We start from the raw sequence: 20,217 nt of genomic DNA on the forward strand, positions 1-20,217 counted from the left end.
GGGGTGGGAGGGAGGGGCTCGAAGAGGTGAGTCCATGGGCCGGGGCCCCATGGGCTCTGAGGCTTTGTCGGCCCCTGTGCCCTCTTTGTCAGGCCCTGTGGGTCCTTGGTCGGGTTCATGGTCAGGTTCGAGGTCAGGCTCGTGGTCGGGTTTGTGGTCAGGCTCGTGGTCAGGCCCTGTGGCCTCTTGGTCCGGTTTGAGGTCAGGCTCGTGGTCGGGTTCTGGGACGGGTTCTTTGTCAGGCCCTATGGCCTCTTGGTCAGGCCCTGTGGCCTTGTGGTCAGGCCCTGTGGCCTCGTGGTCAGGCTCATGGTCAGGCCCTGTGGCCTCTTGGTCAGGCTCGTGGTCAGGCCCTGTGGCCTCTTGGTCAGGCCCTGGGGCCTCGTGGTCAGGTTCGGGGTCAGGCCATGAGGCCTCTGTGGCTGGGGTCAGCTCTTGGATGGCTGGGGCCAGCTCTTGGACGGCTGGGTCTCTGGACACTGTGGCTGTGGCTGCTGGGTCTCTGGACTGAGAATCTGCGGGCTGAGGTGTAAAAGAGGTGAGGGAGGATGTGCACAGCGTGCCTACCTTCTCTGGTTCCAAACCGAAAAGTGCCATCAGTAAGGCACGCTGCACACTCCTCGCCACCTGCTGGAAATCGGGCAGATTCTCAGTCCAGTTGAGGAGAGTACGCTCCACTGAGAGGAAATCCAGCAGTTTATTCGTTGCCTCCAGCCTCTGCCATGAGGTGGTGGTCCAGAAGGCCTCCATTAAGTCCCAGAAGATATCAGAGTCCGCCGCGTCCATGGCTGGTGACATTATTCTGTCAGGTGTGGGTTGAGGGTGAAGGGAGGACACGGATGCGAACTTCAAAGGTAAAGGGTTATTTATTTTCCAAAAACAAAGTAACAACAAAAGGCGCGGCTAAGCCGGATTCAAAAAACAAACTGACAAAACAAGGAACTAAACATGGCATGGATAAATAAATAAATACTTATCTTGGCAAAAACGTGAAACATGGGAAGCAAGGCAGGCAGGCAGGTCAGGTAGGGGTATCAAGGGTAATAATCTCACCAGGAACAAAAAAGACTGAGAACTTAAATAGGGAGTGAGCGTGATTGGGGACAAGGTGCAGCTGGAGGGGAATAAACAGGTGCAGTGAGTGAACTAATTAACAGGGTGCAGGGAAAACTAAGGCTGTGTTCGAAACCGCCTACTACATACTACATACTTGAAAACGGCATACTCATCTATCAGACAGCATGCAGAGCGTTTACACACAGTGCACTTCACTCCTGCCCGAGATGAAATCAGCCGGCCTGAAAAGCTGATTTCGCTTAAGCTATAAACTCTGTAAATATATAACTTTAGCAACATTTGAAACATTTTCAGGCGAGAAAGTAGTCATTTAGACCCCCAATGTATTGAAAATCTGACAAAATACCGGCTATTTACAAGTTTGTTCCCACGAATTCGGCGCTAGTAAAGCTAGCCGCAGTGAGCAACGCACTTCCGGTTATGCCGTTTTGACTGCTCTCGTCCCGTTAACGGAATTTGACCGTTCAAATGGCAATGGGCAACGTCACGTTACGTTGCATCTTGGGTAGTTTGAGTGTGACAAGTAACCTCATGATGAATACTCAACATTTCGGCGAATCTAGTATGCATCTACTGTACATCCGGGAACTTAAAAAAGTATGACTAGTAGGAATAGTAGGAGAAGTAGGCGGTTTCGAACACAGCCTAAGACATGAACCGAAAACTAAACATGGACTCAAACTCAAAAACGTGACCTAAAACATGAAACTAAAAACAAGAGTCCATGGGCGTGACAACCTGAGGGAACGAGACGGGGTGTAGGGGTGCAGCAGGTTAGACAAATAGGCCGGAGCAAGGCCATTCAGGGACTTAAAAACAAAAAAAAATAACTTTAAAATTGATTATATATTAAAAGTCACTCTCAGCTATATATATAAAATTGAAATAAATAGGAAGCCAGTGCAAGGAGGCTAAAATCGGAGATATGTTCTCTCGTTTCTTTGTACCTGTTAAAAACCGCGCTGCCGCATTTATAGATATTTATTTATCTATTATATCTATCTATTTATATGATAGACTCATGCCTGCTTTTAATCTAATTACTCCCTGGGGGCCCAAGGATCATGAGTATCCAGCATTGATTTTGTCATTGTGTGCTTTGTGCAGATATGTGTCCAGATTCTCAGAATCTTTTGATAGTATTATGTCCTGAGGATGAATGAAAAGTCCTCGTTTTCTATCTGCCTAATTGTGTTACGGACCTGTTGCCAATTAACCTAATTGGTTGCCACGTTTCTCCAGCAGTTTCTTTTCAGTTACGCTTACTTTTTGAGCTTTTTGTTGATACAGCCCCTACTTTTGGAGATGTGCTTCCAGCAAATTCATAGCGAGATAGCTTTCATGAAATAGCGAAATGGTGTTTCTATGTGTTTATTGTGAGCAAAATATTGTTTTCTGAAGCCAGCAGTGGTGTTTAATGCTTTATTCTGGATGCATCGGAGGGATAATGGATGTCGTTAGCGTGCTCAGCAGTGACACCACTTATTGACCTAACAAACCCCCCCCAACCATCACTGCCTCAGCACACGCACACACAAGACTGATAGAAAGATAGATAAACATGCTGGAAGAGGGTATTTTCAGTGCCTGAGCGTCTCTCCTCCACATCTACCAACCCCGTAACCCTGCAACTGCACCTGAACTCTTGCCTCTGATCCTTTTTGTACAGTAATCCTCTTTAGCAAACAACCTCTCTCGGGTTCCTTAACCACAAGCTTTTTTTCTATGATGACTTGATAACGGAAATAAATTGGAACCTAATCCTTAAAGGCTTTTGTTTTTCGACTCCGCTCTCTTTGCTCTCCTACTCTTCATTCGGTTTCCCTTGAGACTTGTCGCTGCAGGGGGTGGAGGTAGCTCCACTTCGTCTTCCTAAAATAAAAACACTTTGAACATGCTTCTCTGCTGTACAGTAAGAATTCAGATGTAGTTATGCTGACACGCTCAAAGGTCTATCTCCGAGAATTTCCCTTGACTGCTTTTTGCCAAAGTGTATTCTTTAGTTTAGAGTGTAATGAATGCAGTTTGATGACAAGATAGATCACAGACTTAATTTAAGAGGCCCACGGTATTAACCAAAGCATTGTGTTGAAGGTGCTGACACCCAAAGCAACAGACCCCCCCCCAAGTCACCTGTGTTTGTGCAAAAGCTGGAGCAATCTATGCCTGCGGAAAAATCCATTTTTAGGCTCCTGATGAACTAAGTGGTTTGGAAATCACTGTTAAGTGAATAAAAAGCTGCTAACAAAGCAAAAAACGCCGACATCGACAACTCGAAATGCTTCCGTTACGGACTTGGTGAATATTTGTTTCAGGGGTCATGCTGCTTTTACAGTATGAACTCCTTATGCTCGGACTTTTCAAATCAATCAGTTCATGTTGTTACTAATCTGAAGAGATACGATGATGTAGATTATCAGGCACCATATCTAGTTTGTCTCTATACTCAGTGTGTTGATCTTTCCTCCCTTTTTGCTGGCGTAGACAGTTTCATGCATGCACGCACATGCATTCTCACATGTAAACACTAACAGATATGCACACAAAGGGAACAGCACTGCCACAGACAGCACACACATCACTTCTGTTTCAGCTCATGAGGTGGTTAGTGAGGTGTCCCATGTGTCAGACATATGGATCATTACCCATCCACTGGATCACCCTAAATTGCTGGGCACATTCTTTTGCTGCCATGATTGTTTTAATGGACAGCAATAATATACAGTCTGCTGCGGAGCCCCACCACTTGTGGGTGGATGCATGTATTTTTCTTGGGGGAAGAGGAGAAGTATGCTTGTTTCTTTCTCTCTGCTTTTATTTTCATTCACATCCATGTGTGTTTGTTTTATGGCGTGTCTCTCAGGACTCACCCAGACTGCATCTAAGCCCAACAACATCACATGAGTGGGTGTTTATGCTTATTAATCCACAGATGTAATGAGACATGTTGCTTGAATTTGTTGTATATTTTACTGCAGAAGCATTTTTGTCTCATGACACACTTGTGGATTCTCTTTGGTGTCTACATATGGCTGTATGTCTTGGAATGTTAAAAACAGTTTAACGCTGCGGTCGGCAAACTTTTTTTAGTCATATTAGCTTGAACTGTCATGGGATTCTGGAAGTAGAATATTAAATAGGCTGTTTAGGAAAAATAACGAAATCTGTAGCTCCCTCTGAAGCCTGTAATCATGCTTGCAAAAACCGAGCGCGCCCGGCTGTTTTTAACCAATCAAGTTAGGGTGGAGGAATCCTACCTGTCAATCACAGCTTGTGCACACGCTGCTGAGCGTGAGTCTGCCCCAGCTTGTGTGCGCTCACACTGGTGTGAACTCACGTGCACAACCTCGTCCACAGAGGGGGAGGGGTTTGGGGGGCGATTCGGAGCTTGGTAGAGGTTGGGGAGGGACCTGAAAGTTGTATCAGTTCGAATTTTCCGACTTTAGACTCGGAATTTTGAAAACCTGCCGACTGCAGCTTTAAAGGAAGGACTGGCATTACTGTTGGTGCTGCAAAAATATACATGGTAAAAAAAAAAAAAAATCAGGATCCTTAGTAAAGCGGATTACTTGATGTTTTGTTTGAATTCTTGTAACAACTAATTACAAAAACTGTTATTACAGTGTATTTTCACAATGTTAAAGTTAGTTTTTAAGAAAAAACTAAAAGATGATTTGCTTTAGATTTCACAAAATGTTGCAGGTAGGGGCAACAAGTCTCTGCCAATAACATCTGACCTCACAAACAAGTATTGTGTATAAAAAAAACACACATTTGTGTTTGTGTTCTATCAGTACCGTTGCTGTGAGAAATGTATGATTCCTCATTTAATGCAGAAGCACGCACGCACACACATGCATGCAAACTTGTTTATTCTGTTTTTGTGGTGGTTCAGTGACAGCATGCATTCCCCATGCAGGCCCTCCCTGTAACCATTACCTAATTCTAACCATATTCCATGGAACCAAGGTTTGACCTCAAAAATCCTTTTAATCATGTGGGGCCCATCATTTTGTCCCCACAAAAAATACTGGACCCCACAAGTATAGTGGGCTCCTCATTTTTGGATTGTAGGAAGACAGAAAAAACAGTATGCACACACACACACACACACACACGCACACACTTCAGACGCAAACAGAGCCAAGAGTGTGACTTTAATTATCACTTTGTCTCAGCCTAAACGAGGGTGCAAGACTCAGCTCATCTCCACATGAACTGTGACTGAGAAAGACAGAAAAAAATCCCTCATTAAATCACTTCAGCTTTCTGATTGTCTCTCTTTTGCTGTTTTTTATCCTTGCTCGTCATAACTGATTGCAGTGCAGTCATCTGCTGCCAGTGTTTACCACCCGACTGTATTATTCATTCTTTCTCTAAAAACTAACTGCTCCCCTTGCAAAGGCCTTGGCTCTCTTTTTTAAAAAAAAAAAACACTTGAAGAGTTGTATCTGTTGCAATTCAGACGTACACGTCACTGTAAATTCGTTTTTGCATTGAATTATGAAATCAGGACTGTGAAAAAGATTATTTTATGTATTTCCAACCTAAACTTTACCACAAAAGAAAGACTGCAGCGTGGGGCACAGACAATCCGTCATGTCCCCTAATGTGACATTTCAGCATGCTGTGATCTATGATTTTATTACTATCACACATCTATGACATTTCTCTAAGTGGGAAATCAATAGGTCTCAATACAGAGGCTGTATCAGATAAATCAGCTGCCCCCTCTCCTCCCTCCTATATCATATTAGATGTAAAGAGAAGCAAAGATAGTACTGATACTGGGTACAAAAGAGAGACTGAGAACATGGGGGCATAAGTAGATTAAGATAAGAATAGAAAGTGGTAAAAACACAAAGATGTAAAACTAAGAGGGGACTGAAAAGATTAGAAAAGATAAACGGAGGTAAAGATTAGCAGAAAAAAGAGGACGGAAGAGGAAGAAATTAGATTATAGAAGGGTGCAAGAAAGTTGCAAGAAAGAGATTAGAATTAAATGATGTTATAAAGCGGAAGATAGAAACGGATAACTCTGATAAAATGACGGATCAGTCAGAAATGTGTTTGAGCCCACTGCTTCCTCTGGGGGTAAAAGGGCTTTAATCTCTTGCTGGTGTCTGGAGCCTGGCACAATTCTATTGACAAATGTCAAATGCACATGATCAAAAAAATGTAGATATGCTACAAAAGCAAGGCATCTGTGTTCAAACCTGGGACCTCCATGCCCATGCACATCTGTGACAGCATCAGTCGCAGGTAAGAATCGTCTTACAGGCGCAGAGCTCATTTCAGCTGCAGCAGCTGGCTAATGCGCTCCAATGGGACATATCCAAAAAACACTCTACATGTATGCAGTGTACGTCGTGGATAATGTTGATTTAAACAGTCATGTTGCTGATTAGCTGTGATATCTCCTGTAAATGTACGCTTATGGTTTTTTCCCCAAAACTTTTAAAGGTTTTTTAAGATTTTTTGCCTGTGCCTGGAATATGTATACCTATATTTCTAATTGTTACTGGCTTAAAATGTATATATTCTACATAAAGTGATCCATATTGAAACAGTGTAGACCTTCAGTCTTCAAAACTTTGCCCCAGTACAACAACATTGAGCAACCAGAGTGAAGCACTCGACATTTTGATATCAGAAAAAGAGACATAAGCAGAAATATGATTCTTAATATTTATTTATGTTTAGAATCATTTTGTTTTTAAAAATTTTGTATAAAAATAATTTATATAAAAATATAATATAATAATAAATATGATTATAAATATAAAAATAATAATACATATGAATATAAATATTACAAAAATAATTCAATTAATAGTGTAAAAATAATGATAATATATATAGATAATAGAAATATAAAGTTATGTATAGTAATCTATAAATAATATGGTGTATGTATGGGTGGATTCATGCATACAAAGAAAGGAGAAAGTTCCTCAGATGGATAAAAGGGAGAATAGGTCCCATGCATATAAAAGTCTGAGGAATAATCTATTGCTGGTGAAGTATAGATTCCCAAAGTTGAGGGATCTTCAGGCAGGTGTAGGGACGGTACTGAATATCCGAGGGGTTCGGGGTCATAGAAGTCGGTAGGGTCAGAGGAGAGTTGCAGGGATGAATAAGCATCATGTTCAATATAATCAGGATAGTCAAATGGCTGAAAATATGTGCATGAAGCGTCAGTGGAGGGATGGAGGGATGTTTGATCTTCATATGCTTCAAATTGGTCTTCTTGAAAAGTGCCAATTGATGGATGAAGAACATCCTCCATTTCCTTTGTTTTTTCCTCAAACTCCAGCTCCAGATCTTTTCTGTCTTTCTGCAGTTGTGTCTTCTCTTGTTCAAAGCTCTTCTTCTCTTCCTCTACTTTTCTTTTTTCCTCCTCCACTTTTGCTTTCTCCTCCTCTAAATCCTTCTTTTCCGCGTCCAGATTTTGCTTCTGACGTTTCATCTCTCTCTTTAGCTCTTCCAGGATTTCACTCTCTTTCCTCAACTTTAAGGTGGCCTCTTCAAGTCTTTGCAAATCCTGCCCGTGTTGTCTTTTTTCCTCCTCCACCTTCTTCTTCTCATCTTTTAGTTCCCTCCAAGCCTCTTCTAAATCTTTCCTCTGTGTTGCCAGATGTTCTCTTTCTTTTTCCACCTCAGCAATGGTCTCTTTCACTCTTCTGGTTTCATCCAGCATTTCTTTTCTCGCCTTCTGAAAATCAAGCTTCATTTTCATTCTTTTTTCGTCCAGCCTTTTATGTGTGTCCCACACCTTCCTCTTTATCATCTCCATCTTGGTCTTTTCTTCCTGGAGGTACTTTTTTCCCTCTTCCACGGTTTTCATGCCATCCCTGAGCTTGTAGACTTCGAATACGAGTTGTTTTTCGGTCTGGACTTTGTATTCGACGGTCTGACTGAGCTGTTTCTTGTCAGCCTTCAGGTCCTCAATGTGACTCCTCAAACCACCGATGAATTCTCGGAGGTTTTTATTTTGGTGCTCTAAGGCTTCTTTGGCTCTTTTGGTGTCATTGAGCTGCCTAACAATGTTTTGAACACCCTGGGTAGGGATGTTCACACGTCCCCAGCTGTTTTGCAGTGACATTGCAATAACAGTTGAGTAAGATTTGTTCAATTTTAGCTTTTGATGGAAACTTGTTGCTGCTTGTTGTAAAGCGGTTTCCTTTAAGGTTTTGTTTAGTGTCTTTTTAAGACTTGTTGTTCACTGTCATAGACTGTATTTCTCTGACGGTAATTCTCAAATTGATCGTACTTGTCTGCACTTGGCTGAAGTCGATAAATTCTGGTCCTGTTTGGAAATGTAATACCCTGAAATTCGGGAGTGACATCATCAAAGGAACGTTCCGTCATCAAGCCCCACCCACAATAAGTTCTCTGAAGTTACAATCATGCCCCGCTCACCACTAATATGCCCCTCCCAAACACAAGACACCAATGATAAACAATAATAAACAACAGTGATAAACATATATATTAATAGTAGAAAGTTATATATAGTAATATTATAATTACTCTTATATTATTTGGATGGCAGAAGCTGGCCAGAAAGAGGAAGGGTCAGGGAATTATTCATGGCTGACTACTTACATTAGTCATGAACGCAGAGCTACTTTTTAATGTTCTTTTACTGTGCGACCCAGTTATCTGCAACTTTGGTACAGTGCAGACTTGTTTCTTTTTATAACTGATTTGCCAGATTAAATTTTCACCAGATGTAGACATTTTTAAATCCAGGTTTCTTTTCTCATGTTTTCTCAGGTACTTTTTTCCTTATTTTAACAAACTTGGCCCTATAAGTAGACTATTCTGATTACACAAAACTGGGAAATGTTTACATCTATTTCGAAGAACATCTGAATCACACACTTGAAAATTGGGTGTGCCAAGAATTTTGACCGTGAACGTACAGTCTCAGGGTATGTCATAAAAAAACAAGTTTTGGATGCAAGTGTGTGAGATAAGAAGAGTTTTGTGTGCCGCTTCAGATACAGATGTTCCCTCACAGGAGTATGCATATTTTCTTCCAGGCAGGAAGCTTCTTATTTCTATCCTTCTGATTATTCTTATTTTGTTTCATTTTACTGCATTATTATATCTAGATAGTCGTTATCATTTCTTCTAACTTTTGTTTAGAGCCAATCAGGTTTCAGCCAGTCAGACTCTGCCAGTCAGATATCAGCAGGACTTGTCTCCTTCCTCTTTGACCCCAACGTCAGTTTATCTGAATGCCATATTGTTTCCTTGCTTGCTCTCAGGTTGTCTTTTTTATATGCAGACCCTGAATTTTGACTTGAGGATAGTATTTCTATGCTTTCTTTATCTTTCCTCTTTGACCTCTTCTACACCACGTAACAAAGAGAGCATAGAAACTCTTGCATCTTCCTTTCACAGTTGGTAAGAATCAAAGGTTCCCAAAGCAAACCCTTGAGATTCTATAGGAAAGGCTTGCGGTCATTTTGGACCCCGCTTATGAAAAACTGGGGTAGTGACACAAAAACTGCAATTTCTTAAAATGTTAAACATTTTAAAAAATTCAAATGGCCTCAAGTAGGGGTGGGCGGTATGCACGGTATCATACCTTATGCAGGATTTTTCACCAACGGTAGAGATTTTTTTGGCATACCTTATACCGCAATAGCTCATGAGTCCTGTAGATGGCAGTAATGCAAAGTTTTGAACATCCGCTTGGATATGCCGGGCGACAGTAATCGCAAGACAAGGTAACACGAGTAATTTGTTTTACCACCAGCAGGCTAACCATGCTCCGGAATATGAAACGAGTCAAAGCCGGTGTTCTGTCGACTTCTCCTACTTGTCGAGATTTGCTACTTTGTGGTTTTGCGCATGCGCCGAGCCGATTTTCTAAGTTTCGTTTTCACGCCCATAATGTAGGAGTACAGGGCTGCTGTGGACAACTGTGTCACATGGTGTAAGCAGAACCATCTGCAGCTCAACGGGGCAAAGACGAAGGAACTGGTTGTGGATCTGAGGAGGAACTTGGCACCGGTGACCCCTGCCTCCATCCAGGGCAACAATGTGGACATTGTACAAATACCCAGGAGTACACATTGACAATGAACTGGACTGGGCAAAGAACGCTGACTTCCTCTACAGGAAGGGCCAGAGTCGTCTCTATTTTCTGAGGCGTCTGAGGTCCTTCAACATCTGCCGGACTGCGCTCAGGATCTTTTACGAGTCTGTGGTGGCCGGTGCGATCCTCTTTGCTGTTGCATGCTGGGGCAGCAGGCTGAGGGTAGCGGATGCCAACAGACTCAACAAACTGATCCGTGAGGCCAGTGACGTGGTGGGAGTGGAGCTGGACTCTGATGTGTGTCAGAGAGGAGGAGGCTGTCGAAAGCTGCACAACATTCTGGGCGATGTCTCCCACCCACTCCACGACACACTGGTTAAACACAGGAGCACTTTTACTATACTAAAAGAAGACTGATTCCACCAAAATGCACCACAGAGCACCACAGGAAGTCATTCCTTCCTGTGACAACTGGACTCCACAACACCTCCCTTAATGTTTGACACATTAAGGTGGCTATTGAACATGTGCAATTCTTTTTAAATCATCTGTGGATACTCTACTTAGATTAACACTATTTGCTATATATATATATATATGTACATCTTTTATATGCTTAGTTAGTTTTATCATTATTATCTTTATATTCTATTCCTTTTCATGCTCCTTAAATGGGTGCAGCTGGAACAAAAGAATTTCCCCCTGAGGATCGATAAAGTATTCTGATTCTGATAATACATGCAGTCGAGTTTATTCATTTCCATCAGTGTTATATGTGAAGTAGTATTATTATTTTTACAAATTTCTGGTTTGTAAATATCAAATTGATTAACAGTGTTCATTTTTTTTTATCTTTGTTTTTTTTAAATTCTTTTCTAAGACTATATTTGGTCTCCAGATGCTGAGTAAAGGCTGAACTAATCTAGTTTTTGGTTGCTTGATGCATGTGGAGGATATTGTATTATCGTCGAGCTTTACTTGCTGATGTTGTTGACCATCTGTTTAAATGAATAATGGCCGTTACAGTAGCATGGTGGTTTGGTCCAAGTTTTTTATATTTTCTATTGGAAGGATAGAAAATGCTCTACACATAAAGACGTAGATGAGGCTGCTGATGATTAGTCATTACTATTGACATTTGGAAGGAGAACCGCAGTATGAAAAAAAATAATTTATAACATATCTGATATTGTCAAGAGAAGCTTTGACTGTTGAAGGAATGTTATAAGATGTCATTTGACGACCTGGGGAAAGGACAGAGGTTTAAAGTAAAGCTGGTGGATGTCCAAATAGATCCAAATAAACCAAAAATCTCACCTTTAACCATTGACAGCAAGTATTCAAAGAAAATTTGATCACAAGTGATTTTTAAAGCAGCTACCTGTAAGAAGCTCCAACCAGTTGTGTGATAATAAAACAGGATACACCGTGAATGACCACACTAACGGGCCTTTTTTTGTCATGTCTGGGAAAATGTCAAGTTCTAAGAATATGTACATGACAAAAATGCCCTTGTACTGTTAATAATATTCTTATATACTCATACAGTTGCTGTAAATACATAATAAAATACATTGAAAGAAAATGAATTACAGTTGTAATTTTTTTCCCAATTATTATAATTATATCTAAGTTGAAATATGATGAAGTTTAACCAGCTTAAGATGGTTGCTAATCAAACATTAGAACTACAAACGAACATTTTTTCATAATCTCAGATGTGAGCATAGAAAAAGCCGTAACATTTATACTTCATAATGATATTAGTTGTGACTGTAAACACAAACTCATTTATGATGGAGTAACTACAATCAGCTTTTAGATGGATTCTTTTTTGCTACTTGCTTTTTGTGTTTAATCCTTTTTTTCCTTTTTTTCTGTTGCCTGATTGAGTTTTTGGAGTGATTAAAGTGGTCTGTGGTTGCACTGTTTTCCACTCCCCCTCTTTCACACACACACACACACACTCCATCTCCCACAGTAGGAAATACCTTGTGTGGATGTGAGTCGGGTGTAATTTGCCCAGCTGTGATATCTCCTCAGTTAGCTGTTGATGATTATAATGAGTTTCCTCCTGATCCCCAACCACACACATACAGGCAAACAGTCTCTAGTAATTTTTCTAAAAACACAAGATGTAATTACAATTTACAGATCAAAACCTGCAAATTAAGACTTCCATTTCTCAAAACCTTTTTTGCAGATGATGAACAGAGTAAATACACTTCTTGGCCACGAAAGAAGTCCCCACCTGGATTTGACCAAGTGTCCCACTGAAAATGTAATGCAGTGATTAATATCTTTTAATGCTGCTGCTGTGAGCAGCTTCTCATTCCCTGAACAACCATGAACCATTTATGAAACAAAAACTGGTTTGCATCAAGCAAACAAAACAGCTTAGAATATTAGGGCACTTTGCTTCGCAGTAAGGCATAATGCATCACTTCCTGTTACCTTGTTTGTGTTCTGTGGAATTTCTTGCTCCTCTTGGACTACAAATAATCACTTTATTTCTCTCTATAATTTACACATTTTTGCATAGTTAACTCTTTAGCTTACCGTTCTATTCTAACTCACTCCTACAGATCTTTAGTCTTTATTTTCACTTTTTAGCGCTGTCTGTGGCTCTCTAGCTTAGCATGGCTACCAGTTCTCTCCCTCCATCTCCTGCTTTCACCTGCTCCGTGTGTCAGATGTTTAGTTACTCCTCTGCCTTCTTTAGCGATAATGGTACATGTAACAAATGTAGTCTTTTTGTAGTTTTGAAGGGCCACCTAGTGTAGCTAGCTTCATTAGCCATCCCCTAGCAGAACCCGAGCAGCCAGGACCCCAGGCTGGCTGGGTGACTGTCAGGAAGAGGCATAGCTCTAAAGTCAAGCCCGTTGTTCACCATCGACCTGTCCACGCTTCAAACAGATTTTCCCCACTCAGCGACACACCCGCTGAGGACAAAACCCTGGTAACTGGCAGCTCCATAGTCAGAAACGTGGCATTAGAGACACCAGCGGCCATAATCAAATGCATTCCAGGGGCCAGAGCGGGCGACGCAGAATCCTATTTAAAACTGCTGGCTAAGTGTAAATACAGTAAAATAGTTATTCACGTCAGCAGTAATTTTGCCAAAACAATGTCGGACTCGGTAGTTTTTTCTCGACCCCTGCCAAATCTGACCAGTTTCAACATCTACATGAATATTAAAGGATACATGCTTCCATTAGGTAACATTATTAAACAGTATGGCATAAATTTCCATTGCTATGCTGATGATACTCAGCTGTACTTATCTATGAAACCAGATTAACCCAATAGGTTGGTCAGACTACAAGCATGTCTTAAAGACATAAAGACCTGGATGACTCAGAACTGTCTGCTTCTAAATTCAGACAAAACTGAAGTCGTTATCTTTGGACCTGAGCGCTTCAGGGAGAAATTGTCTAGCTATATAGTTACTCTAGATGGTATTTCCTTGGCTTCTAGTTCTACAGTGAGGAACCTTGGAGTTATTTTTGACCAGAACTTATCATTTGACTCGCATATAAAACAGGTTTCTAGGACTGCCCTCTTTCATCTTCGTAATATTGTTAAAATCAGGAACATCCTGTTATATACAGGAATGTGTTGTACAGTGTACCATACACCAAAATAAATAATGGGCTTAAACACCTCTCTGGCCCCTATTTGGGTGTTCTTGAAAAGCGCATTTAAAGATGGATACTGACAGATTTTTTATTATTTCATATATTCTTGTTAATAATTACCAAGTGATAAGAGCACATATCACATATCGACCAGGGGCCGACCAGGGGCCGACCAGGAGCCGACCAGGAGCCGACCAGGGGCCGACCAGGAGCCGACCAGGAGCCGACCAGGGGCCGACCAGGGGCCGACCAGGGGCCGACCAGGAGCCGACCAGGGGCCGACCAGGGGCCGACCATGAGCCGACCATGGGCCGACCAGGGGCCGACCAGGGGCCGACCAGGAGCCGACCAGGGGCCGACCAGGGGCCGACCAGGAGCCGACCAGGGGCCGACCAGGCTCCGCCGAGGATAGCTTGTGCAGCCCGCTCAGCCCCAACCCAAGACTCAGAAATCAATACAACACCACAGCCAGGCATAATCTGGACACAATCCAATGCAGTGGCCAAATATTCTCAGTAATTTATATTTATCACAGAACAGAATCAGCCATATTTTGACATTAACATTGTATTTATTTTCTTTCTTGTTGTTTTTTCCCCAGTTTTCAACTTTTGCCTGCTGTTAACAGCACATGGATGCTTTATCTGTCTTTCTGACACTGAATTACCCTGAATCTGATCTGTAAGAAATGTGAGAAAAGAGAACTAACAGAGACATAATAGAGCACAGTACATTGGCGTTTCATCCAGCAACAACAAGCTGCCATATTCACAGTCTCTCACCTAAAATCCCACTCAGTTCACTGCATATGAATGTAGGACAGATTGTACAGAAAGAGTTTCCATGTTCTTCAATGCAAAACTAAGCAGAGGGCTCTTTTTGTTGTCACTAATGTTATATACAATTGATTGTACATACTTAATCCCACTTCTTCAAGCCTCATTATGCAGCACTATCATGAGTCCTGTCCTGGACTGCAAGTGTGCGGTTTGAGCACAGAGGTTTGAATCATCATTACGACATTTGCTGACGGTGGCATCTTACTCTGTGTCATAGATGCAGTCTGTTTCTCTCTTGTACATGCACATAATCAACTTATGTGCAGTCCTGTGAAAAAGAAAGCACACCCTCCTCCACTTATAAGGTTTTACATATCAGAAAGGGATAAAATACCATCTGGTCTCCTCGAGGAACACTCTGAAAGGTGAGGTATTACAAAAAAATGCTTTTAACTGATTGAGCAAATTTTCCTTTCAGAAAAAATCCACACCTTGAATTAAAGTGGAAAAAAAGAAGAAAACTGAATGTTTGAGTGTTTTGGACATCTTTTTTTTTTAAGTTTGAAGGTTGAAGAGGATGCAAGTGCTTCCTAACAGTCTTATTCTCATAGTAATCTGCTTAAAATGAGTGATTTACTGTTGGTGAAAAGCCACAGGACGGAGCTATGAAAGATTTTTGCTTTGCTCGTGATAACATTGGGTTTATTCAGTGTCTCTGAGTCACATAATAAAGGCCACGCTCTAAATTTGGTTATCTCCAAGGGCATAAACAATTCTAATACTGTGGTGAGTGATGTTATTCTGTTTAATCATTTCTGTGCATTTTTTGAGAGTGATATCTGTGTACACATGAATGTTCAACCAGATATTATTTCAAAATAGCATATCACTGAAAAGACCTGTGAATTATTTATTGGGGCGTTCTTTTCCACACCTTCCCCCTCAATGGTTTCGGTTAATGACATTGTAGTACTTTTCAATTCTAGAATAACAGTGGTTATGGATGTCATTGCATCCATTCAGGTGAATGTTATTTCTGGTTAAAAAAAGAAAAAAAAAAAGAAATATGGCAAAAGCTTGCGTCAGTCAGAATAGAAAAAAAGAGTGTTGTAAAGCTGAAAGTGGAATAAGCTCCAAGTTTACTATGAGATCTAGAAAAGAAATCCAATAGTTTTTTTCTTTTCTGACATTATCACCAATAACAACTACAGTACATGTGCTTTGTTCGCTGCTGTTGACAGACTAACAAATCCTTCTGGCAGTAGCCTCTGAATTTCTACCTAAGCCTGCAATGACTGTCGCCTAATTTTACAGATCCTATCTTGAACTTGAATTAAATAAGCAATTAGAACCTCTTTACAGCTACTGGAAATGCCATGTCTCCTTGTCTTTGATTCAAATGTGATGACAGAATTTTATCCAATCAACCCATATGACCCTTTAGAACATGCTGGAACAGAGTCCCATCTGCCAACGTAATAAATAATAGAATACAAGAAATATTACAAAATATAGAGGAATTTAAAAAAACTGAACAAATACGCAGATATATAAAGAATACTGCAAAATAATAGAGAATAAAGAACAATACAGAATATTCAAATATGAACAAGGACTTAAAGCGATACAATGTAACTTCTCAAAAAGCCCACTCTGGAGCTCCCCCTACAGGCTTGGAGGTAATGTACGGTTACACTGTCGTAAATACAACACCCTTTCACTTTCACTTTTCACGTTTGTTGACGAACCGGCGAGGAGTTAGAAGGTGCAAGCTATGTCGACCAAGAAGGTAAGAGTAATCAAATGTACCTGGGAGCGTGAGAGGGGTCTATTTGTTTTTGCGGTAGGTGTGCCAGAAAGCAAGTCAAAGTACTTCCGCTCAGCTCCCGGGCCGCTACCGGGCCGGTCCAGCAAAGTTACATAGCGCAGTTTTTCCAACTCAGACCCCCGAAGGGCATAGGAGACAGGCCAATCGTAATATTAAAACTCATTCTAGCCGCACAATTTTTTTCAAGCTATTATTTTAAGGTAGAAATGTTACATAGTGTTGCTTTAAGTAAATATATTAATGGATAAACACTAAATATTATCATGAAAAATATAAAAGGAAAACAGAGACTAGAATATTAACAAAGAAGCTGATGTTGGAGTTATTGCACCTTTGGAGTGAAGAACGGGGAGATTTCCACCATCTCTGACCATAAGCCAGCGTGTCAGGAGTTTCTGATTCCTCAATTGTACTCAACTTGCATGTTTTATGCCCCTCCCACTCTGTCAGGACTATGTTATTTCACATTTCTGAGAGCTAATTATTATAATCATGAAAAGGAAGACGCACTCAAGGTTGTTGCGCAGTTTCTGTTGACTATAGTTTCATTACAGATCTCATGATTAGTCCCATCTTCCATTAGTTTTCTTTTGTCTCTCAATCTTGAGAGCGCCTCCTTTTCCAGCAGAATGTTGTGGGTAAGGCTGACCTGATATGGGTAAAATGATTAAAGACAGGGGCGATTTTAGGATCTGGTCTTTAGGGGTGCTCAGCCCCCAGTGCTCAGAGGCACATTATTTCTCACTAATTGAGGCGAACTAGTACATTTATAAATTTTGGAGCTGTATTAGTTTTGTTTTGAGTAGTGTTTTCCCCTACAACATTCAATTTTGACCTCTTCATTTCAAAAGACTATGGCTTGACAGGGATAATAGAGAGCCTGAGACAAATATTGAAGATAACTCAACATTTATTTTGGGAGTAAAGAGTTCAAACAAAAACAAATGCTAGAAAATAAATAAAATGGTCACTAAAATAATGCATCCTTGAGCAAAAAAAAGTGTTTTTGCATTATATGACATCTTAAAAATGTGCTGAGCCAGGGGTTGCCGAGCTATCTCATGGTGGTGCCTTGGCACCCCTAAAAATACCCTAGCCTTGCCCCTGATTAAAGGAAAAATAGAAGTTCAGTCACATCGTTTACCATCTGTCCCTCCCGGGGCTGCAGCCCCTGACCCTCTCTGCATCCATCCTCTGCCTTTCCTCGCCCAGGGATCATGGCCCTCAGTAGTCTTGATGAATCACACTGCTCTTCCTCCAGCCCCTAGTCCTTGGAGATCCCTGGTAACCTTGTCACCTCATTCCCATGCCTTCGTCCTTACTCCCATCCTCCCCACGCTTACTGTCTCCATCTCCCACCTCTTTTTTCCCTGTCATTTACCCCTTTCCACATTGCTCTGTCCCCTCTGCCTGTCCCTTCTCCTTCTTCTCTCCCTGGGGTGCTGCAAGGCTGGCAACCACCCAGAGTCCCTCCATTTCCTCCACATCTGATATAATCAGGACAAGAAAGAGCTGAGAACATTCTTTTCCCATGATTCTTAAGCGGCACCAGGGGCACTCTGGACTGGCTGGTTGGTTGGCTGACAGGCTGCCCCCACCCCAAACACACACACACACACACACACACTAGGGAAAAAAAACTAAGAAAAACAAATGGAAGCCTCAAGTGCATAATGTATCTACTGGCTTATCGAGCAAATGCTTATCTGTGATTTTTGTGAAACTAAATTTTTCCCAAAGAGGATCAACACCTGCTATTCATCTAGGTTCACTTCTGTTGTTCCTCTTTCTTTCAGTAAAAACATGTGCTGCCCATTTAGCCATTAGTCATGACTTGCAGCATAGAGTGCTTTAATTTGAATAAAATGTAATTAATGCTGGAATGGCACTGTCCTTTAGGTCATTCATACTTAAATTACAACATCATCATTATTTCTGGTTTTCCATTAACAATCTTTACATATAGCTGTGCATATTTCCTTTGTTTATCCGTAGTGGTTTTAAATGAGTTATTCTAAGAAAAAAATATTGTCACTGATGAGAATTTCAACCCGGTGTACCCAAAACTGTTCATCAGATGAAACATAGCGAGGGAATTACTTCTTTTGGCCATCTTTTATTCTACTGCTTCACTTTATTTGTATATTTCTGTGGCTGCGCTGCTCATTTGGCAGCTATACAAACATATCAGTATTTTCTGTGGAGATGTTCTCATTAGTTCCCACATTCAGTTGGGTTGAACGTGGTGCTTCTTTTTTGTGAGGGTCAGAGTAAGAGCCAAACGCTGACACTTGACTTTGAAAGCCTTCTAGTCTTAGACAACATAGACAACAGGTGCCTGCAGCTCGAAGCACATTAGTAAGAGCTGACATTCATTCTGGATCAAAAGGCCTGGCTCACTGTTGGTGTTCAAGTTCATCGCAGCGACACTGAATGGGGCTGGAGTCTTTGTACAGGAAAGTTATGCTCCTCCACAGGGATTTACATTAGAAATATTGCATCAGTTATTTCTTTTGTCAATGCGTTTCTGAACTGCAGAATATTTGTGTGACGACATGGTCTTCAGTGCATGTAACACACTCCATGTTGCAACATGCTGACGCAGCATTGACCGTGTTGTCTGGGATGTAAAAGAGAAGTAGTCCATGTTTGCTCGCACTGCTGTGACATCTATGAAATGAAATATGATAAATGAATAAATAAATATATGAAATGGAAAAATAAGATGAGTGACTCTGGGGCCCCACTCTGGGGCTCTTAGCTTAACTCCCCCGTCAGAGTGCAGTCAAAGTACTCCAGACACATGTAGCTGCAAATAAAAAGTCTTTACACAAAAGCATTTTGAATTAAAAAAGAATTTTGTTCATTCAACAAAACCCTTTCAAAGACTTTTAGAACCGTCCAGTTCACTGCCGTGTGCTATGAGCAGTCTACTTGGCCCTGGTTTGTCGAGTCGAGTAGAATCTCTTTATCTATCCCCTGATCAATATTTAGACCTTCATACGACAGAGAGCAGCGTAAAATGTGTGGCAGTTGAGTGGATAAAATCAAATTCAAGTTCTCATAGTGGGAGCACGCACATACAAGCCAAGTGTCAGTGAGCAGCGATCACATACAAGTCAAAAGATTCTTAACCCTTAGATGCATAAGTGGGGTCAAAAATGACCCCGGGGGTTGTTATTCTTCAAAATCTCTGACATTAAAAGTTTTTACTCTTCCATATTCCAGGTATTCCTCATAAAACATGTTTGTGACTTGAGGCCATTTGAATTTCTTTAAATGTTTTTATACATTTTAAGAAATTGCAGTTTTTGTGTCACTACCCCAGTTTTTCATAAGCGGGGTCCAAAATGACCGCAAGCCTTTCCTATAGAATCTCAAGGGTTTGCTTTGGGAACCTTTGATTCTTACCAACTGTGAAAGGAAGATGCAAGAGTTTCTATGCTCTCTTTGTTACGTGGTGTAGAAGAGGTCAAAGAGGAAAGATAAAGAAAGCATAGAAATACTATCCTCAAGTTAAAATTCAGAGTCTGCATATAAAAAAGACAACCTGAGAGCAAGCAAGGAAACAATATGGCATTCAGATAAACTGACGTTGGGGTCAAAGAGGAAGGAGACAAGTCCTGCTGATATCTGACTGGCTCAGTCAACTAGGGGGCAGAGTCTGACTGTGGCTGAAACCTGATTGGCTCTAAACAAAAGTTAGAAGAAATGATAACGACTATCTAGATATAACAATGCAGTAAAATGAAACAAAATAAGAATAATCAGAAGGATAGAAATAAGAAGCTTCCTGCCTGGAAGAAAATATGCATACTCTTGTGAGGGAACATCTGTATCTGA

This window comes from Odontesthes bonariensis, chromosome 12, assembly GCF_027942865.1.
Source record: "Odontesthes bonariensis isolate fOdoBon6 chromosome 12, fOdoBon6.hap1, whole genome shotgun sequence".
Taxonomy (NCBI): domain Eukaryota; kingdom Metazoa; phylum Chordata; class Actinopteri; order Atheriniformes; family Atherinopsidae; genus Odontesthes; species Odontesthes bonariensis.